The sequence below is a fragment of the Thunnus thynnus genome, chromosome 4, assembly GCF_963924715.1.
Source record: "Thunnus thynnus chromosome 4, fThuThy2.1, whole genome shotgun sequence".
In the NCBI taxonomy this organism is placed as follows: Eukaryota; Metazoa; Chordata; class Actinopteri; order Scombriformes; family Scombridae; genus Thunnus; species Thunnus thynnus.
Window position 1 is genome coordinate 30447391 of NC_089520.1, and position 22590 is coordinate 30469980.

At 40.2% G+C, this 22590-nt stretch overlaps 1 protein-coding gene across 11 annotated transcripts in view; it reads right to left on the reverse strand.

The window, feature by feature from the left end:
- The window catches only part of foxp1b (forkhead box P1b), a 159448-nt gene that overhangs the window by 125667 nt on the left and 11191 nt on the right, over window positions 1-22590 (reverse strand). For 6 of the 11 annotated variants that reach the window (XM_067588286.1, XM_067588294.1, XM_067588295.1 and 3 more), the window contains exon 3: window positions 13862-13922. The exons of 3 other annotated variants lie outside the window; for them this stretch is intronic. The gene's annotated coding sequence lies outside the window, so the exon portion shown is untranslated. Of the gene's footprint in view, window positions 1-13861; window positions 13923-19530; window positions 19661-22590 lie in introns of all 11 variants that reach the window. 2 more of the 11 variants (XM_067588289.1, XM_067588287.1) reach the window with 1 other exon arrangement.

The window sequence follows — 22590 nt, forward strand, 5'->3', positions numbered from 1 at the left end:
TTATATTAAGAGAATTTCAGCATGGCCTGGTGTATCTGAGAGAACAGCTGGCGCTGAAAAGGGATCTGCTGCTCGGCGAGAGCTCAGGGACTTCACACGGGATCTGCCTTCTCCTACACCATTTGTCCTTGAAGGAAAAAAATATCGGTGTTAAGCACCCAGGTAATAAGAAGAAAGCAGAGGCTACATTTAGCTGATTACACCACCCATGTGTGCTACAGCGGACGGAGCATAACCAATGAAGACATGAATCGATATGGAGTGGAAAGAGAAGACAGAGGGGCAATTGTGACAATAAGTAGCTCCCTCAGGAGACCTATTCACCACACCTCTCCTTTGTTTGGCTTGTTTAGCTCATTAGATTGTTAACTAGGAAGAATCTGCTCCCAACCCCACAATATGGAATCAGTCTAATCAGAAACAGAAGCAGTCTGTTCAGGGGGCAAACACATCAAAGACTTTAGAAAGTATAAAGGCAGTCTCACAATCCTGTACTTCAATTGCTGCAATTATGTGCTTCATAAGTTTATGATATCACAGGAGGACACAACTGACGACATATATTATTGATTATTAGTCAAAGAAAGGAATTTCAAAATAAGTTAAAATCAGAAAATCTAAAGTCAGTGTATACAGTGACAGTGATAAACTGACAGTCTTTCCTGTGAAGATGATGAAACAGTTTCTCACTTTAAAAATGTTGAGTTTAAGGAAGTGATGACTAGCAAACACTAAGAATAAAAGATTACCAAACTCAGTAATTTCACTTCTGTCTTTCTGTGAAATTCAGTTAACAGTTTTCATATGTCAGCACAGAACACAACCTGAGTGATATGAAACTTTTATCTCCTTGTTGGTTTGATCTGTATCTCGGTTTCACAGTTTCTGACTTCAGGTTTTCACCAAAATTAAGCTAGTTTCACACAAAAAAACAATCTTTATCTGTTTTTTTTCAAGTGTAGCCACATGTGGAAGCAAGCAGGAAGGAGATCAGGTTTCTTGCCCTTTAATACAATGCGCTGTATTACCGGTATGTGAAAATCACAGCATCAGCCCAAAAGATCTGTGAATATAATATTGCCATTGAAATCCAAGAGGATGTCTGGAGAGAAGCTCATTTAGCTGGTGACAAATGACAGCACTTTGTCTTCCTGACAAGATCCCTCCTTCATCAAATGTCCAACTTCACATGGAAATAGGAAATCACACATTATCACACTGACAAACAATTACAACCATGTCATTAGCAGCAACCCTGGGCCTGAAACCATTAACAAAACACAATGTTGCACACCACGCTAACCATCAGAAAAACACAGGATGTAGATGAAAAGACACGGATAAATCAATCATGACACAAACAATCTAATGCTTATAGTTTGGGAAAGATCTAAATATTGGGAATGAGGGGTGAGAACAATCCTTTGAGCCAACTAAATAAATCACAAAATAATCTCAAGCAATCAAAAGTTCCTCATCCTCGAATAAAAATTTATGTCTACACTGATGACAGAACGGTGCTTGCCTTATATTAAAAGTTAACACTTTAGAGGAGTTTCTCTGTAAGTGACTTAATCAGATACAGAGCATTAGTATCTTTTTTAATACATCTCCCAGTGTCAGCCAGCAAATGAAAAAGCTAGCCTCTGTAAATATGACTGCTTACTTCGAACACAAACATTGTTGACACCTAATGTAATTTCAGCGGGACATCCAACTGAAAGCACACCGGGGTAATATAATGCTCTTAATGAGAATTCCTTCCAGCTTGAGACCTTGGCGAGATAGCCATAATGCATGGCTTCTCTTTTTAATAAAATAATTGTTACAGTTATTAAAGATGAATCTCATCACAGTCGAGATGACAAAATAATTCATTACTAAAACCAAGGCTTTAAATAGCTGCAAATTATGAAGCCCTACCCCCCACCCCTTGAAAATACACTTCCAGATAAATGGGTTCGTTATTTCATATAAATATTAGACATATGCTGCCCTTGAAAGGGAAGAAATATTGTAACTGTCCATTAATAAGTTTGCAGACACCCAATGCATCATGCATGTTAAATCAATAACCAAAAACGTACCAATAAACAACAAGCCTCTAAAACTTAAATTAATCTGATTCTATAGCATTACATTACAAGCTTTAGTTAGTCTAGTTATAACTCATACAACTGTGGCTGAATCTTTTTTTTTTCAATTAACAAATGAATGAATTGTTTAGTTTATGTTCTTATATATTCTTTTTTTATGTCCTCACAAACCATTTGAGAACATGAAAAGCTTGATAATTGACTGTTGCCAGCATTAATATATGTTGTTACTGTTAACATTATTATCATAATAGTTTTTTCTGTATTCATTTATAACAGTTAAAATCTATTGATATATCATACTCACATGCCTAAAATACAGTGCTTACTGTCCATACTCATGTACACACATACTACCCACATTGTTTACATATTGTTGTCCAAACCCTTATATTTATCCCCACACGGCCTCATTCATTTTTTGTGTTTTTACAGTCTTTTGTGTTATATCATTTCTGAATTGTTCACTTTATAAAATGCCCAAAATAATAGTAAACTGCCCTACAAGTTATCATATCCCATAAATGTGTCTTTAAATGTCTTACTTTTAGTATTATTAGTAGATTAATCTAGATTGACTCATCTATTCATTTTACATTTTTTCAGTAGTGCATACAGTGTAACCGTATGCTAAGAAATCAACACTGGTCTGCTACTGCCGGCATGATGCTGCCTCTATTCCAGTTTGTCTTCTTTTGGAGCCTGCAGTGTTCTTCCTCACAGCACATCCACATGTGAAACAGAGAAAAAATTGGAGCACATGTTTGTGCAAACTTCCACCAATCTCCCCCCAGCCCTTCCCGTTCACAGCTCTCTTCTAGCTTTATTTATGTATTCAAAAGAGATAATTTACAGTGATGGCATGGAAACTTCCCAGCATGCCTTTTAACCTGTCGTTTTTCACTCTCTCCACAGCAGGATGTCCAGAGGAAATGCTTTATTAAGATCCTGCCGACATGAAGAGCTGCTGTGACTTACTGGTGCATTACTGTCTAAAAGGCAAAGTTATTTAGACCAATAAAAGGCTAATATATTGTTGGAGTGGAATTACACAGAAGTTATCTCTGCCTTAATAACATCACCGCAACCCCTGATGTTGTTTAGATCAATAAAGCCCATTAAAGTACAGACCTCAAGCGCAGATAAGGCTGCACTGCCACAGCAAAATACTGCTCGCTGGCATCTAAGAGGGCAGAGGTCTTTTTCTGGCAAACAAAAAGTGGCCAAATTGAGAAAAACACTTCAAAGGTAATACCATAAAAAAAACTTTAAATCCAATGAAACGTATTGTCTGCCTGATGGAGCCTTCTGATCCACTGGCAAGGCAGATAAACAAGTGGAAAGATGCTAATGGATTTCAGATATTGGTCAGACAAAGTAAAGGAAAAGGGGGGGGTGTGCCTTACCACTCCTACAGAGCAGAGAGGTGATGTCAGAGCAAAGGTGAACCTGTACTTCAGCCCTCGCCTCCATCTCTGTACTGAGTTTCCTGATAGGAAGGGGAGGGCTTTGAACAATTTCTTCTTTCAGCACTTTCAACTAAAATATCAGTGAAGTCGTACTATAAAACCCCTCCGGACCTTTGTCTGTGTCCTACTCCACTGTTACATTTTACATTTTTTTAATCTGTTCCCCTAATCATTAGTATAATCTGATGTGATGATGTCATTGTAAATAGTTAGTGATTATGACATGTGATGTATTTAACACAATGTGGGTTGCCCATGTTTGAACAAAGAGTAAATATACAAGTGAGTGAAAGCAAACTACTAAACCAGAGAGAATGTGTCACTGTCTAAAGCGGTGTATAGTGTGTAATAGTACCAGATTGTACATCCCATTGTTTTGAATGTGGTTTCCCAGCATGCTGTGCTCATTCTTAACAGTGTCCACCAGGTGATGCACTAAAGCATCTGTGCAGCAACTGTCCATCAACCCTTGAGGTGTGATGACCACAGTCTGGACACTCCCTTAAAGCTCCGCCCACATTATGATGACAACACAGAAAGGAGAAGAGGACTCGGTGCGTGTGTGTGTGTGTGTGTGTGTGTGTGTGTGTACATGCTGTTGGGAGTGCATGTACACACACATGCACTGTTGGGAGTGCAGACGGTGTTCACGTGCACTTGTAAATTGCAGCATACACCACAGTTCTCCCCAGGAAACCACAGGAAACAGAGTTTTGTCGCTATCTCTATAAGCAAGCGAAATGACAAACAAGATTTTTTTTTTTTTAAGTACAGCGTGTCCCTTATGGTTTATACACTGTCAATAGGAAGTTTACAGACACCAAGCTACTCAGGTGGGGGAACTGCACTCATAACAGACACAATGTTTTGTTTTTTTTTAAAAAAAGAAAAAAAGCGTCAGACTTATAAGGGTTTTCTGGTGCTTTTCGCACTCTCTCACTTCAGTGAGTATGTCAAAGGACCACTCTAGACAGATACAGCAATAGCACTAAAACTCTCCCATAAATGTTTTCATCACCTTTATTTATTCTTTTTTACTTTTACTTTACTGATTACTGAAGAGAAAGGCAACCAGGCAATATGAAGTGCTAAAACACCACGGTAATTTTTTTTTTTACAAAAAATATCATTCGAGGAGCTACAAATTTCCCTCAGCCTGAGTCATGTCTGCACTAGTGTCCATTTCAAGACCTACAGTCTTAAGCAACACAGGCAGAGTATCAGTGTGACTGTATGCCTATATTTCAGATCTTTATGAAGTGCTGTTAAGTTGCATTGTAAAAATCAAGCAAGAAATTAGCAGTATTAGAAAAATACTGCTAAGCAGAAATCCATGACAGTGACAGATACAGAAGATTCTTGTGTGTGCTAACACACACACACACACACACACACACACACACACACACAAAAGCCACAGTGATGATTGTGAATAATATCTCTGTAAAATGATCAACTCTGACAATATAATATTACCCAACAATAAATACATCATAGACAAAAAAAGGAGAGGAGAAAGAAGAGGAATAAAATGCACAATAGAAAGAGAGCAGATCTTCCACCAGCTCCAAGTGAAAGCATAAATAAAGTGTGGCACATCTTTTACCTTCTTCAATTATCTGCCTTTTGACATGCAAGCTGAGCACAGTGTAATTAACATCTCAGGAGATAATGGGGTCGCTACTCACTGATCAATCTCACACATATATTATCTGCCTTTTACCAATCCAGCCTCCTGTTATTCTAGGAAGGGAATATTCTACAACAGATTTTTTTTTTTCTTTTTTCGGTGGGGGCATTTAATAAAACGCTGGTAATAGGTCTAATGACTCTTTCAATTGAACTCATCTTCCAAAACACCAATTAGGCTAAGACCCAGCTTACACTCAAACAGAGCATTTTCTATCACAGTAAGTAACAAATCTTTTCTGATGTATGCAAGATGCAACCATGTTGTCACTATCAATTACTGACAGCATCACAAAGCTGAAATTAATGAATAAAAACATTGTTGATTCTTTAAGACTGTTCCCTCCGTGCCTTGAGCAGTAACAGGTGTTGTAGTTGCACCCTCTGACCTGGTAGAAACACTTCACAATACAATCTGGAATTTATTTGACCTTCTCAGAGTTGGCTAAATTGTTAGTTTCACTTATTAATGGAAAAAAGCTCTGAGGTGCATTCTTAACTCCAACTACAACTGTAGACACATCTATTTACTTCTATATTTACAGATTTACTATATAATATATACAATATCTTTATCAAATCAACCTCCCATCCACCAACCATTTCTATTTGTAACACACAGCTGTTCTAAACTGGAGGGGTGACTCGCCTGGCCCTACACTGTGTATATGACAGACCTGTACAGTGGTGCTCCCTACGGCTAAGATGCCTTTGAACAAACCCCATATCAGCCCTGAGATTTATGTTGTGTTTGTGTCCCTCTCTCTCATCTGTGTTGTTTCTATCAGGTCCAAAGCCAAGTTCCCATATAGTATCTGGTGAAGCCCTGTCCCCTGAAAGAGCTCACTGGCACACAGCAAACCACCAGGGTCAGAGAGAGCAGCAAAGAGTACAGCATGCAGTACATAGGACCCTGAATACAGTGACAGGAGCAATGACTGAATACAATAAGGGGAGAAGCCACACTTCCTCTTTAAGAGACTGATGTGGCAAAATGTGTAATAACTGTGTCCTTGTAATGACAACTGCTGCTAAAGTTACATCACTCACAGACCTGTGAATAGTACCTCAAATATTAGACTCTAAAACCCAAGAATGAGCATAATACTCACTATTATTTGATCATTCTAACAGCCTGCCGCACCTGACATTCCAGCACCACTAAAACGCCTGCAACCCTCTAGTATTGTCATATTTATCACTGTTTGTCACTCATCTGTCACCCAGAATACTGTAGAAGCAGTAGGAACCCTTTACTGTAAAGGAAAAAAAAAACTTTTGAAGTGTTGACTATGCAAGCAAGGTTAGCTAGTGTTAGTAAAAGCTGACTCATTTAAGTTCATCCAAAAAAAGATCAATTCTCAGCACTCTTTCTCAGAAATTTACGAAACAGTTATCAAACCAAGAGAAATCTGTAATTTTAATCAAGATAACGATCCGTTTCATTTGGTCTCCTGTCAATGGCATCATACCTCCTCTATCAAAGGGTATACGCACGCACAATGGTGATCATCTTGTGTGCATGCATCTGCATTATGGTTGTCCACCACAATGGTATCTACCAAAGTGAGTACACACATATAAGATAATACATCAGCCTTGTGGTTGTCTGCCAGAATCTGTCATAAATGGACTTTTATTCAGTTTTAAGCCACATTTTTATGATAAACTTTTTAGATCTTGGTTGTTTTTAAGTATATCTTTTGAAGGTTTTTAGTCATCGGACATCTGGATCTTAAGTTATAAGAGAAACAAACTGAGCAAACGTTAGCAGCAGCTTGGCTAGCAGCCCCTCCTGGACATCCTGTGTCTGCCAAACAGCCTCGGAGAAACACTGATTTTTTACGTGAAACTGCTTTGTTCAGTGTTTTTACCGGTTTTAATCCTCGTGTACATTTTTTTTGGTGAGGAGGAGACCTCTCAGTAAAAACATCCTGAACAATGAACACTGAAGGAATCCTAACCGGGAGAAGCTGGTTGTTTACCGATGAAGACAACAACTCCCATGATCCCACGCTACTTCGCAACGTCATCAAACTCCGTCTTTTGTTATTGTTTTGATTGAGAGAGCCCTAGTGACAGAGACTACATATTGTGCGTTTAAGTGATTATCAAGTACAGTAGGTATTGCAGATGTGATGCAGGTGCCAGCTAACTGTAAAATGAAATTGATTACATTTCTGTTGTTTTTGACTATACAGAGATCAACTAATCCAGGATAAATTGCACTTAATGTGCATACTGTTAGAAGGTCAAAAACTTTGAAAAAGACATAAAAAATAAATTGGCAAAAAAGATAAGAGCTGATCAAAAGAAGTGAATACAAGATAATCATTGCTGTTGTTGCTGCTGGGTGTGTTATAAGCTGCACTTTGAGTGTATTATTAACTCAACGCTGCCTGGACACGCAGGGGCTGTTTTACAATTTAGGCTTTAACAGATGTGCGTTTTATGTGGCAGGTTCTCCAGAGTTTAGATGCCGCTGTCCACACAGATGAGGCCGTAAGGCAGGTCATAAAACCTGCCTTTGAAACTTTGGGTAGATTATTGCCGACATGACAGCTAGTGAGCAGAGATCAGCACAGCTCACCTCTTCACCACCCTCTCATGCTTGTATCTTTTGGTATCCCACCAGATGATGGAGATTCTTGGCCCTGAGAAAAGCTGTGCCTTTGCAGTCCTGGCATGAACAAACACTCCCATGTATTTAATTTTATCTGACTAATAATGTAAAATTTCCTGCTTATCTACTCTTGGGTGGTATGAAATAATGTTGCACACACTTGCACCTTTAAAATGAGCAGTTTACCTTAATGGGAATACTGTATTGTAGGGTGACGACAAAGGTAATTGTACTGCAACCACAGTGTACAGTGTAATTACTGGGATTTACAAACCTTCAACCCCCCCCACCCCCCCACTCCAGGCCTGCTTTACAAGGTGGAATTCCTGGCAGGGTACACACTCTCTTTTGGACTGTCTTCAAACACACACTCTCTTACACATACACTTTCCTCACATGTACAACATACTTGTCTTGATCTAATACAGATCTACATACACTGTTTCATTTGTATCTGTAACAACTAAAGACAATCTTTGTCACACAATGCATTCTTAATGCTTCTCACTCTTTTTTTTCAGTGACCTGTGTTAACTTTGGTACCACCTCCTGGGCCAGGCAGGAAGGCATGCAGAGTGAGCTCTCTGCTGGCTGTGTCCAGACCTAGCCTCTTACACAATACAGGCTGCCTGGCCCTGCAGCAGGCCAACCCCTCCTCCCCAATAACCCACTTCCCATTCTTGATCAAACCTGGGGATTGTAGTGCAAGGGTGGAGATGACAAAGATGGGAGGAGGTGTGTGTGTGTGTGTGTGTGTGTGTGTGTGTGTGTTTTGGGGGGAGGGGAGGGGGGGAACGGCACATCCTGCGTGAAACCGCATCCTGAACAAGCATCGCTGCATCTCACTGTAAATAAATACTCTCTCCTCCGCGTAGCTTCCGTCAACTGTCACCGCCTTGGCTCCCAATCACCTTCAAGTCCAAACAGGAAAGTGCAGGGAGGCGAGGGAGATGGCAGATATGAGCTTTAATTTGCTTCTCACCGCACTTTAGCCCAGGCGCACACTGCTTCCTATTCTCCTGCTCTGACCAGCTGCCCCGGCTTCGTTCCAGACCCTGAGTCCTTCCTGTCACCTTTCATTACCACATTATCCAGGAGGAGGCTCCCTGTGTAGCCGGGAAATCACCATTTGGTAGTACTCCTCCTCCGTTTATGTAGTATTGTTCGAGACATTCAAAGCCACGCGCAACATCCTCAAAGGAGTGCTGCTGCCTTGTTACCTGTTAATCCCCTGTGCATTATCACAGGAGATACAACTGAACAACAGAGCATGACGAAGGCAACAACTGAGACATGACAAGCTCTCAGTCCATAAATTACTGTGTTGCAAGACTCTCGTCAGACTGGTTCAGTGTGTGAATATCTCTTATTTCATTAAGTATTAAAGGCCTGCTTGACATTATTGTGAGAGAGATTGTTTATTTATATGGATAAACAGAAACAGAGACAGCAACCACTCAATGGAGAACATGTACAGTATATGGTAATATCTGCACTAATATCTCAACTGTTGTCCTCTGTGCTATTTCAACTTAAAGAGTGAGAGGAGCATCTAGTCCCCCAGCACTCCCCCGCCACTTCTTGCATTGCTTTATTACACGTGAATGAGTTGAGCTGAAAATTGCATGCAGCTGCTGACTGCAGCGCATCAGTGTTTGGCCTGGGCTTAGCTTTGCCCACTAGACTTGAAAAATCATTCAGTAACTGATCTGTCAAGAGGAGACTGTAAGCCACATATACAGGCTTGGATGTTTGTTAGATAAAAAGTAAATGGTGTACAATATACATTTGCATAATTTATATTCACAGGACTCAATGAGGGTGATACATATTTTATAAAATTGCCAAATAAATCAACAAACTCCACCAATAAATAGCTAAATATTTGTCAACTGGAATTAAGATGACAATATTTAGCTGTTTACAGCTTTAACAGTGATGACACTATGTGCAAAGGATGCAATGTATAACTATCATTATTTTCCAACCAAATTGGCAGTTAAGATAGGTACTTCATGCAAACTCATTCCTGGGAATGTTTTGCAGGAGAAAAAAAAAAGCAGTACACAGCAAGTGACAGACATAAAGCCGAAGATTTAGTGCCATCTGTCCCTAGTCTTGCATTTTACATCTTATCAGAAATCTGCTGAATGTGATTAAGCGAGTTACTGATATACTGGGCCTCTCTCTCTCTTCAGGGCACAAGCAGTGTTAAGCGAGCCATATTCTGCATAGCTGTAACATTTGTGCTAAGTTGTGCCATCTTGATCAGACGGTTATAGGCGTCCTCCTCTTTGCCTGAGGAGAGCGCTCACTGGCCAGACACATTACTTAAAGGGCAGCATCTCACTGAGCACGTCTGAACCTGCCCAGGGGGGGTGTGAGTGTCTGTGCGTTTGGGTGTGTTTATGTTTTATCCTCAGGACCCCCGATTGTTGTTCATTTCCTGTGCGAAGACAAAATAAGCACATAAAGGCCAAAATGTGCTCTTCCCTGGCCTTCACCCACATCACAGCACTTTTCCGCACAAGTGGCTAACCACAGATAATTATACAATTAAAACAATTTTCCACATCTATCTGTCAGACTGATCTAATTCACAATTCGAATGACACTAATGGAGTAAGCCTCTTTCTCTCTCCTTCCCCGAGCAAAGCCTTTTCCTCTGTATCACACAACGAAGCAAAGCCATCTGCAGCAGAGGAAAACAGAGAGAGCCAAGAGGAATAGTGTTGTATTTGTTTAGCAGGATGTTAGTGAATAAAGTTAAGACCCAGCAGTTTTCATTACAGCCCATGGTGCAGCAAGGAAATAGGGAGGTTCATTTGATTGTTGGTTCAAATTAACCCTTGGCTGCATAAAAAAGAAGAAACAGAGTGACCCTCTTATTTTCTGAGACAACACTCCCTTCAACCAACGCTGACATTAATAATTCATCATGACAAAATACATTACCAGGGAGGCTGAGTGTGGAAAAAAAAGAGTCAAACGTGACAGAAAAAGAGTCACATTAAAGCTGGGTGCAGACATTCAGCGGCACCATGTGAAAAATAAAATGCAATATTGTATTGTTTAAATGAACTGGAACATGCATTGCCAATTCAATATTCATCTTGAATATTATGTCCAGTGGCTCAACTGCAGAGAACTCAGACTGTGCCATTTAGACAGACCCACACGGGGTGTGAACAACATAGGGAGGATTTAGACATCACCAAACCTTGACCTGGATATCCTGCATCTCCGTCCACCCAGTGTGGACAAGGAACACAGATAGGAACTACTCCTACACAAGTTCAAGGGAAATGCTTGCATGGCGTGGCTCTGTCCTTCCCAACCAGCTCCACCAAGCACAATGGCAGCAGATATTTTTATGATTATGAGCTATCCTGATGGGGATACACATATCCATTAGATATGAGTCCGCCTATAGAGGGGGTCTGGTATTACCCACAAGCAAGTGCCCCATCAGCAGAGAGGAAAAAGCTGCCTTTTATGGCAACAGATCACAGACTCAAGCCATTGGCCACAAAGCCCACAAATGAGGCGTTAAGTGTAGTGGCAGGGCAGCAGAGAAAGAGGAGCAGAGATATGACCCTCTTCTCATCCATGCATGAATCTGCCCTCTGCCTCTCTTCCTCTCTCTCTCTCAGTCTTGGTTTCTACCACTCCGCCCTCCAAAAAACACTGTCAAAACATGCTTAACAGGCCCATAACACTCACCACAAAATAACTGTCACCTGCAGCAGAATTCATTAAACCATTGGCAATATTGCAGCCCTATAATGTAATTTTTATAATTGAAAATTAATTCTTATACAATATTTGGAGAGATTCCTAATGGACATTTTCTGTAATTAATTGCCAGATAGAGGCAGGGCTAGTGCAGCAAAGTTAAAAAACACAACCTGACATGGAGATTGGGAAAGAGAGTGCAGCGAGGGGCCTGCTGGGATGGTTTCATCATCGTGCCTGACCCCCCCTGCTGCTGGGAATGGCAGGAGATGGGGGGAGCAGGGAGGAGATAGACTCCTCTTCACAGTCAGAGATTTAATTGCACGCAGATTCCATTACCTCTGCACAAATGTCACATTCTCTCCTGATCAGGGGGCACGGCAGCCACTGGCAGCATGGCTGGCAAGCAGCCAGACTATAGTGCAGAAAGTGTTCAGCCAATCAGGGCTCCCAGGGCGGATAGAGGTGAGCAGAGGGACAGAAAGACTACAGTATGCCAAAGATGTTTAAAAACAAAGGAGAGTCACAAATACAAAGCAGCTGACGGTGCACCATTCAGGTAGAGGGCAATATGCAGTATTTAAAGATGTCAAATGGTTAATTGATTCAAGCTGTGCAATTAACTGTATTATTATTATTATCAATATATACCAAAATACCCCGACCATACTGTATTAAAATGTCTAAAGAGATCCAAAGTTAAAGCATTCAAATCATGGGTTTTTAAATCAACTTTTGTATGTGGCTATGTATTCATGACTAAAACATCTGAGCTAATCAAACACCTAATTAAAGGATAGGGATGGCATTTTCCTGTATTGTTCTCAATGTCAGTAAATCACATGACAAGACTAAAATCCATCTATTTATTTTCCATACATCCATCTGAGTCCATCTCTCAATACTTTTCAACTTCTCTGCCCTGCTCTGGAACTCTGCCCCACACTCATTCGTTCCATCAGAAGATGCAAATTTTACAAAATGAGAATCAAATATGTGCTTTGAGTTTCAAGAAAGGCAAAAAAAAAATTCCTAAAACAGGAAGCCACACTAGCTTTTGCAAATGTTATTCACACAGGAGTAAATAGTGCATGTGCTGAGGACCATTTTCAACTGCGGATTTGGTTCACTAGTACAAAAGCATGGTGTATGTGGGATTGAGTCAAAAAAAAAAAACAGTTTCCATGTTCACTGTAATGAAGGGACATGTGTTTTGACAGTCAGTCACAGAAGAATATCAGGCTTTTGGATTGTTGGTTTTGGTCTTTTCATGGGATTTGTTGACAATAAGAAAAAATATAAAATATCACCAGCCTTATCCTTTAACAAAGCTATCTTCAAAAGTTCAAAGAGGTGAAGGTTTTAGCTAGAAACCATCAATTTCATCAGCTGAAAGTACAGCCATTGCCCAAAAATGTAATCTGCTGTAGCTAATTTGCCTACTTCTATAAATCAGCCAAACAACAAAAGGAAGTTCTTGGCTGATGTCTTGTTAATGTGCTCTCTGCAAGCCACGTCTGTTCTATTTACACTCAGCCAGCAATTATTTATTCAATAAAGAAACAGCATTCTGTATCATTTTAGTATTTGAAAAGATAGAGTGTGTTATTTTGCTGATAAAAAAGACCAACAGTGGTGGTGACTATTTCTCTAAGTAAACTATCTGATCATAAAATAATTTTTAGACAGGTAGTTAGCAGCTAGCTAGGTACTTATTGAGTGTAAATTACTAACAGCAGGCAGAGTAAATCCCTGTCCCCCAGTTAAATTTAACAATATAATATCATTGTTTTAAGCATATCAACTGAAAAGTGTTGAATAAGGCTGGGGATTCTCTGACTGGGAAAGTAACATTCACAAGAGCAGCCGCAAATCTTTTTAACTCGACAAAATCTGAGATGTGGGCAGCAATTCAGACGCCTGAAACCAGTCTGCACAAATACAGTCCAGGAGTTTCATTTATACAAAGTAACCATAATACTGGTCAGTAAAATTACAATTAGATATTTTCTCAAAAACACTCAGCCTTGTTCTATACTATTTGTGTCTGTATCATTCATATCCATGCTCACTGGCCTAAACAGCTGAACAATAAAAGTGATGAAAAGCTCAGTATAAATCTGTTGGGATCTGCTTCAAGCTAATTATGGCCTGATGCAAAAAAGTCTAATAGTCAGATCTAACAGTCTTTTGGAGTCACTTCATAGACATGAAGCAAGAGATGGGCTAGTGGGAGGATTTCCACATACCCGATCACTGGTGCAGGGCTGCCTGGCACTCCATTCCTCCAATCAGAATTCAGCTCACAGTCTTGAGGGCAGGGCCATGGGGGTTTCACAAAGGGCAAAAACAGAGACAGAGAGAGAGAGAGAGAGAGAGAGAGAGAGAAGGAAGGAAGGGGAAAGATACAACGATTACAAACAGGAAGTGAAAAGGTGGGGAAAGCCCCTACCCTGGTCCACTAAGCCCACATGTACAGAAATGACATAAGAATTGGCAAAGGCAAACGTGATCGTCGTCAGCCACAAGTATTTCATACGTTATGACACACTGATTCCTGATGGCATCTCCTGGCCTACATGCTTACAGGTTATCTTTCTTATCTTGCTTACATACTGCGTCTGAACAAGCAGATGAGCAACTATGATGGATACATAATGTAAAATGGTATCAAAAGTGTCTGTATCACGGTAACTGGTTTCTGTGGTTCATTTCTCAGTAAATGTGTCACAAAGTTACCCTTTATTAACTTGTTTGAGCATTTTTGCAATACCCAGATAAAAACGTGAGGCATTAATTTCCCCTAGCTGTATGTGTTATCTCCTGTACTTACTGTATGTTTCCACTGATGAAACGAATATCATTTGTATATATTATTTTCTATTTAAAGAAAAATGAACATAAAAGCAATGACACATTAGGATACAATTATCCTAAAAATCTAATTATGATGAGAAAGTGACTACAAAAGTGTACAGTAACAGGCTACAAAGCTGCATAACGGTATGACACCAACAAAAATCACAAGTCTGATTACTCTGGAGAATGCTTTTACGGTAATACAGTGACCTACAAAGCCTGCAGTGTCTCCACTTCAATAATAAACCAAATATGTATGATATTACATGGATTTTATATAAATGATGCATGGCTTGTACCACTAGAAAAACATCTGAAATAAGCTGGACATTTTGTTTATTCAAAAACCTGGCGTTAAGCTCAAAAGCATTCATCTGTAGCCAGATAAACAAGTGGAAAGATGCTAATGACTTCCAGATACGGTTCAGATCATGCAAATGAGGCAGCAGAATGGATGGCTTCTGGTTTTGTCCCTGTCACAGGAGTCATGGCTGCATGTGTGGCTTGTTGCCCCATGATATATGTGTGTACAACTTCGGTGTTTAATGTGGCCGTGTCTCCAGCAGCACAGCAAAGCAATTCAGCTCCCAGTTAATTGGCCTGTTCTATGAGAAAGCATGTCAAAAACCAAATCTATAACTCTGTTTCAGTGTGTAGCGGTGTAGCTCTCCAACCAGACACAACAAACCACAGCCCCGACATCCCAACTCCTCATAATTCACCAGTGTGGAATTCAACTAACCCCATTAGTGCAGCCGTTGTTTCCACAGCCCGTCCACATTCCTGGGCCTGCCATCGGCCCCAGATAAGACCCTTCTGATTACTCGGTTGCATGCCTGTCATTACTCACAAAAATATGTTGATCCCAACAGACAGCTTCCCCCCATGGATTTATGGCTACACCATTGTATCTCTGTGCTCCTCAAAAGGACGACTTGCTTCTAAAGGTGCCCTCACTTTGAAATCAACAACGGTGGGCACTCAGTGACTTCAGATACAATTTATAACACTGAAGCCTTAGAAACTACATTGTAAGAAGTTTCAAAAGAAATGGGATTTATGTGAGGTCTCACAAAAAGCATGGGAGTGCATACACTTAAGAGGTAGCTCTGATTTTGAGTCTTTATTGCAAATTAGCAAGAACTGGATTTTAAAAAGTGGTTAAGTTTTACAGTGTAATCTGTCCATAAAAAAGATTAAACAACCAAACAGTTCAAGATATACTGCATGCTTAGACGGCAGTATAAAGTAAAAAATGTGTTACCTCTAACAAGCAAAGCATTCTCACTTTGTGGCGCATTGCATGCCAACTATTCAACACTCAACTCACTCCTACTCTGGACACATGTGGTTGTAATCCCCCCTTTTCACTCAAATTACAAACTATGTCAATTTCTAAAGAAACTCCACACCCACTCCCTGCCACTTTACAGCATGTGAGTTCATTGCGACTCATTTGTGAGTTTCCAAGAAAACTAGACAGGCATTTGAAGCTGTCCGTTCTCGTTGGGAGTATCTGAGGGGTCAGAAATTAGTACCTGTTTGGTGAAAAAATTATGGATTTTACTAAATAAATCAGTAAGGGTCACCTGTTGCACATGTCCTTATAGGGGACCTAATGTTGTCATTTTCAGCTCTATATTTTATTCTGGGACTCCACTAGAGGAGCTTTGCATGATTCATAGCTCATAAAATCCTTATTTATCTTATACTGGCCCTTTATGCAACCCCTCAGTTCAGCCTCTGTCTCTAACAGGCAGTCTTAGTTCCTGTCTCTTTAAGGCCCCCCTCCCTATGAGCCAACTCCCAATGAGTCAACATGTTCCTCATAAAATTAGCGGAGCTTCTTTAGCGGTGCTAAAAACCAGTCGACACAAGATATGGAAAAATTTGGAGCTCTTTGTTCGGCAGATCAGTTAGAAATAATGCAGGGAGGAATATAACAAGCAGAAACAGCCTCAGTGATAAAGACGTTTGATGAAGAGTTGCAGACGACCAGCACACCTCCAACAGGTAAACTACTTATTTTACTTTGCAGTGCTGTGTAAAAATACAGTCACAGCATACCAGGTCCACTCGAGTCATGGCTCCGTGTGACGACCCCCAAAACAATGGAAAAATAGCACAATGTTAGCAGAGCAGAGCAGTGAACTGGCGCACTGTGCGTGGTGCAGGTCCTTGCATAAAAAGAAATCCGTCACAAGCCAACGTCAGCTCAGGCTGAAAGCAGAAAAAACGAGCGTTCAGAGCAGTCTGAAGCTGGTGCCTTTTGCTTACAGGGATTACTTCTAATTACATTTATCTCATTATTTCACACTTTGACCACGTTTTATATGAAAATCCGACATGGTAACATTATATTATATATGTGACTGAAAATAAGGAAAAACATAATAGGTCCCCTTTAAACATAACATAAACATGTCTACTGTATACATATGTTGCTCTTTGCCTCTAATCAAACTTTGTCCCTTTTGTCCAATATTCACTCCCTGGCTGTGAGTCAGTCAAATCAGAGCCAAATAATGGTCTGTATCAATCAGCCTGTAAGATGTCGAAATATACATTATAAGTGAGCAAGTTTTATCTTGTCTGAGTTGAAAATTGTTTTTAGAAATTTTGTATGCAAAGCCTCTAATGGACCTGAGTTTTCACTCATTTTCAGCACCTCACCAGCTTCATCTCTGTGTGTTTTGGTGTATCTAAAAGCTAAAAGTATGTGCTGTTTTAAAACCTGCATTTTATTTTATGTTATAATCCTGCTTCCTGAGTACATTTCCGCACCAGCACCACCATTGTCTTTTAGCATCTAATATTTCACCATCAGAAACGCCATCTACAGAGATATAAGTCAGACATGCTCCACCAACCTTATCTCTACCAACAGGGTTTTGGCACCCGCTCGATGTGAGTCAATCATCACATCTAGAGATATGTGGTCTTTCATTGCACAATGGTTAAACCATGAAAATAACACTTGTGTGCATTAATGCTGTAGATACATGCATCATGTGTTAAAGCTGTGTTGAGTCATGTTATGTTACACCATGAATTACAATGGAAAACTTGCGTAATTGTCAAAATAAGGGAAATACCAGACTGATAGAGTAGGCTACAATATGTAAACAAGAGATGATATTCACAAAAGCCTACAGATCTTGCATCTATAAAGTCAGTGAGACAGACCTCCTGTGTAGCCTCAGTGAGATTTCTAATGTGCTTGACTACCTCAACCAGAGTTAAGCTGATGGTCAGGTATAATACAGATTGTAGTGGGGACTGCACTGGGGGGACATTGGTGTTGTATCGGATCAATGGCTTGACCCATTAAGTCACACCACTCCCAGTAGCTCATCTAATAAGAGCCAGTCTTTGGGAACACCCCTAGCTGACCCATGCTGCTGGGGACAATTACAAGAGAGTGGTCTTTCAGGGCCGACGCCCACTTGACCCGGTAGCGTAAAGACACGGAGGAGATCCACATGATTTAAACTCCTCCCCAAGACGTGCTGACAAGGTTAGAGGGTCAACGCAGACATTTACAGGTCAGTGTGTGGCCCACTTGGGAACAATTACTCCCAGTCACAGCTAAGTGGACACTTGATTGAACACGACGGAGGCAGGACACACTTCCCACAGATAACAATCCCCAGAGCCATTTAGGATAAAAAGCCCTTGTGATACAGCCTTTATGGGCAAAATTCATCTTCCTTTTCCCTTTTAAAAGAATGTGAGTGTGATAGAGAGCCATTCTCTGGAAGAGATGAGTCTCTCAAAGCATTACCATTTTCTAGCAATGCTAATAGCTGCTTATGACACAAAAACAATTACAAGGTGACTGGGAGAAAAAGCTAAACAATGGGGCGAGCTGTTAAGATTTCATTTTTCATTCATGGAAGAAGCAGATATCTCAAAAAAGAAATTATCTGTCTTGCAACAGACTGATGAAATACTCGTGTTTTACAGTCAGGTTCAAAACAACAGCAGCAAAACTAGAAGTGAAGTAAAAGAACTCAACACTGTGACATAAATATACTATTTCCTGATAACTAATTAACTGTGTAGGTGCTGCAGTTGTGCTGTTCAACCTTTAACCTACTGACAGTTTGACCCCTCTCCTACCACAATGACTAAAACTTCGCCATGAACATCTGGTGTCTTATGTGTACACAGCAACAAACACACTCCCCAGATCTGTCACAACACATAGTTTATGCATTTCAACATAATTTGTGGCTTTAATATGTAGAGGAGGAAAAAACTAAACAGATGTTTGTGGCTAACTACTGCAGATAAAATAGCAAACTTGGTAATGTGCATCTCTGTGTAAAATGGTCACTCTTGTCCTATAGTCTGTTCGTACACAAATAGGGCTTATCGATACACGAACACATTTCCCCACCATTTGCATAAGCTGTGTGTTGTTTGTGGTATTGTTTCTTTTTTTCAGGGGCTCTGTTTATTTATTTCTCTGCGTTAGAAAATCAGTTCCACATTGTCCCTCGATCTGCAGCAGTGGCTGGTGCTGCAGCTGTTGGTTGTTAGTGGCTGGAGATGACACAGTTCACCACTTCTCCAGGAGACAGCCAGCTCAGAGACCAGCACAGCTGCAGAGCAGGAGGCAGAGAGAAGAGCAGAGCAGAGCAGAGCAGAGCAGAGCAGAGAAGAGAAGAGAAGAGAAGAGAAGAGAAGAGAAGAGAAGAGAAGAGAAGAGAAGAGAAGAGAAGAGAAGAGAAGAGAAGAGAAGAATCTCTTTTTTTTATTAAGAGGGTAAAGAAATCACTTTGTTGACAGCCCAATAACACTCCAGAGGCGCTGCTCATCCCTTGCATCCCTCTCTCTTTTCTGAGGAACCAAGAATCCCAGAATTAGCAGAAAAAAATGAGCTCCTGCAGAGAATACGTATCTCTCAACTATCTCTCTATCCCGCCCTTCTCATTAACAGGGCTCTTTTCCAATTCATTTAGGACCCCTGAGATACAACCTTCCCAACGAATTCAACAAAGTGACAAAACATTAACCCATTTACACATGCAAAGTGCAAAAGCAACAGGCTCACCGGCTGACCCATTGGTTGTTGTGGCAGTCAGCCTTATTCCCCAGGACCGTTTTGTAACCAAAGGGCATCATGTGAATACCATCTGGGTACCACTTATTTAAAGCTGGCAGAAGTCCCGTAGCAGCAAAGCCTGGCAATGAGGAGAAGGGAATAAATTGCATCATTTACTTAACATGCATTTACCGTCGTGCCCGTTAAAAGCCCATGACTAAATAATTTGGTTTTTTCGGGTGCCAGTTTCCGCTGTCAGCCAAATTGCATTGTATTCGCGACAAACAGAGCAACTGTCAAAGGGCTGATAAAGGAGGTATCGAGATGTTAACCACATGAAATCGCATTTACCACCAAGTACATTAACAGCCCTCAATCCATTTACACCAAAGAAATCTCCCTGTGCGTTATGCATTGCACAGAACCCATAAACAGACAATAAACACATTGTAATTATAATGCCAACTCTTTAATTACGTGTGTCATTTGGGGATGGTCGAGCTCACTAATTGTCGGAGTGATGTGAAAGGATTGGGGGAGGCAAGAAGGAGATCAAGCCTCAGGCCCAATGAGAACCATATTCCCCACTCTCCAAGCGTGTTAGAAGGCAGAAAATTCAATTGGCATGGTTCCAAAGAAGAACAGTCCAAACAGCCTTAATCAGCAGGGACAAACTCCATGCAAATCATTTACATTAGCATGAGTGGAGAGAGCAGAAAAATATCTAAGGTTTCACTCCCACAACATAAAGGAAAATCTTTGCCTTGTGTAACCTCACTGCCAGGTGTCTTCATAACAAAAACGGTGGCTTCAGTTGCCACCGTGCAAAACTGCATATCGTTTGAAAAAGCACAGAAAAAGCTACAACCATGTTAGATAGGCACATACAACTATGTATTGCAGGATGTATATTTTACTTCATTACTTATTATTGTATGGCATTTCTCTTTCATGGTCTGTAATGAAATCAAAATGACAGGAAAGAAAAGACACAGAATGTGGATAACATGCTACAAGCTGAATTTAACATGATATTGCCAGCATGCAGTAGACTTACTGTAGCTTGCTTGTCGCTAAGAAAAAAGAATCCCCTGGTTTCTACATACAAAGTACTCTGCCTCACTCTTCCACAACATTCCCACATTGAATTAAATGTTGCTACATTTACATTGCATTTGCAGTCTTCAGAATATGCAGTGGGATCATAAAATATGCCAGGGGCACCACACATCTTGCTACAAATTTATGAAGGCAATGTGTGTGCTGACAGCAAAGTTACTGAGAGGAGCAGTCAACATGAGGCAAATAATTCTAACGTTAGCAGCTAATGCTACTTCCAACTGGCCTCTAGCTGCTCCAGGTTGAAGGCAAAACTGTTGCTGAAGCCACGAGCTGTTTTATTCAAAGGGACATGCTCCCATACAGACTTACTGAAAATATCAAGTTCAAATGAATGACATTAACCCAGAGAATCAGATAAACAATATCAGCAGCATTTTAGTTAAAAAAAAAAAAGCCTTAGGAACAGGCTTAAAGTTGTCCAATATCTTACTGCCCATGTTTACTACTATCTGTGTGGCAGAAAACATAATCACCTGCAGTATATCTGATTTAGTATTTTAAATTCAAAAAATTAGAAAATAATTTATTGTGGAAATAATTCATTTATTTGCAAGTAAAAATAGCAAATCCTAATCTAAGGTGTATCAAATCATATTGAATTGGCTTTGAATCTGTGTTGTTTTTGTATCGGGTTGTGGACTATGTATTTATGATACATATTAAATCATCTGAGAGGGAAAGGTACACACCACTAATGAATACATTATCATTCAAATTTGTGGGAAAACAGTTAATAATACATGGATGCACTAGACCCTCCTCATAGCTCAGTTCAGTCAGAAGTGACACAAGAGGGTATTTAATGGTGAAGCAACAATTATAACAAATTGTATAAGAAACCCTTATTTTTTATGGGTTATTTTTTACACAGTCCTTAGTGAGTGCCACCTGCCACATAATATTTCATTTATTATCTTATGCAATTAAAAGTTAGTTGTTCTACATGAACAATGCCACGTCCTGAGTTCAACAGACTCCTAAATGTGTTCAAGGGATTTTTTGCATCTGTTAGGAATACAAACCCAATGGGTTCAAACAGTTCACAGAAAATCAACATACAGTATGTCATAAGTAATTATTCACCAAAAGTACTAACTTTTAGAACAACATGCTGCTGACATTACACAGGTTGCTTCAGTTGGCAACAATATTGCTGGTTTAGGCAACGACTTGCTTTTCCAAGTCTGATCACATGATCAGGAATATCATTGCTTATACCAGACGAGAAGTGATTAGGCTTTAATAACCAACAATATCAGCATATACAGTATATGGTGAATAAAGAGGCGGACAAAGATCACAGAGTGAAACCGCCTTAAGTGCAGTGCACCTTAAAAACACTTTGTGAGATGACACCTTTCAGATGAATCATACACCAAGCAATGAGAAATGTCAGTTAAGCCATGAGAAACTGTCTCCACCATTGTTTACATATTGACTGGCACTATGTGGTTGGCCCTGATGAGAACAACACACAGCCTCCAATGGTATGATCTCACTCGGTGGAAAAAGAGCATTCAGTGCGGAGCTGGTAGGAGGGTGTGGCACTGCAATCGATGAAGGTGGAGAGACTTAAACACAAACAAAACAAATCTATTATTTGTTCCACAGTATGAAATCATAGATTAGCTAAGCTGGTTCTGAAACTGCACCAGTTACGCTACAATTTACTACTCAAATTGTTCTCACCTCTGCTTTTTTCCATTCCTCTGTCTATGCGAGGTTCAACTGAACACTTCACTGTGCCCTGCAAGGTCTTTTAAACGGGGCTACTATTGATAAAAGAGATCAGAGTGACTGAGAGAGAGAAAGAGTGCATGAAGGATACAGAAATTTCATCTACTATCCATCTCATATTCTAATGTAGCCATTATGCTCTAAAAAGAGACTGCTCATCTATTCATTTTATGGGGCATTTGCAAAAAAGATGACACTGCAAGAGGGCTG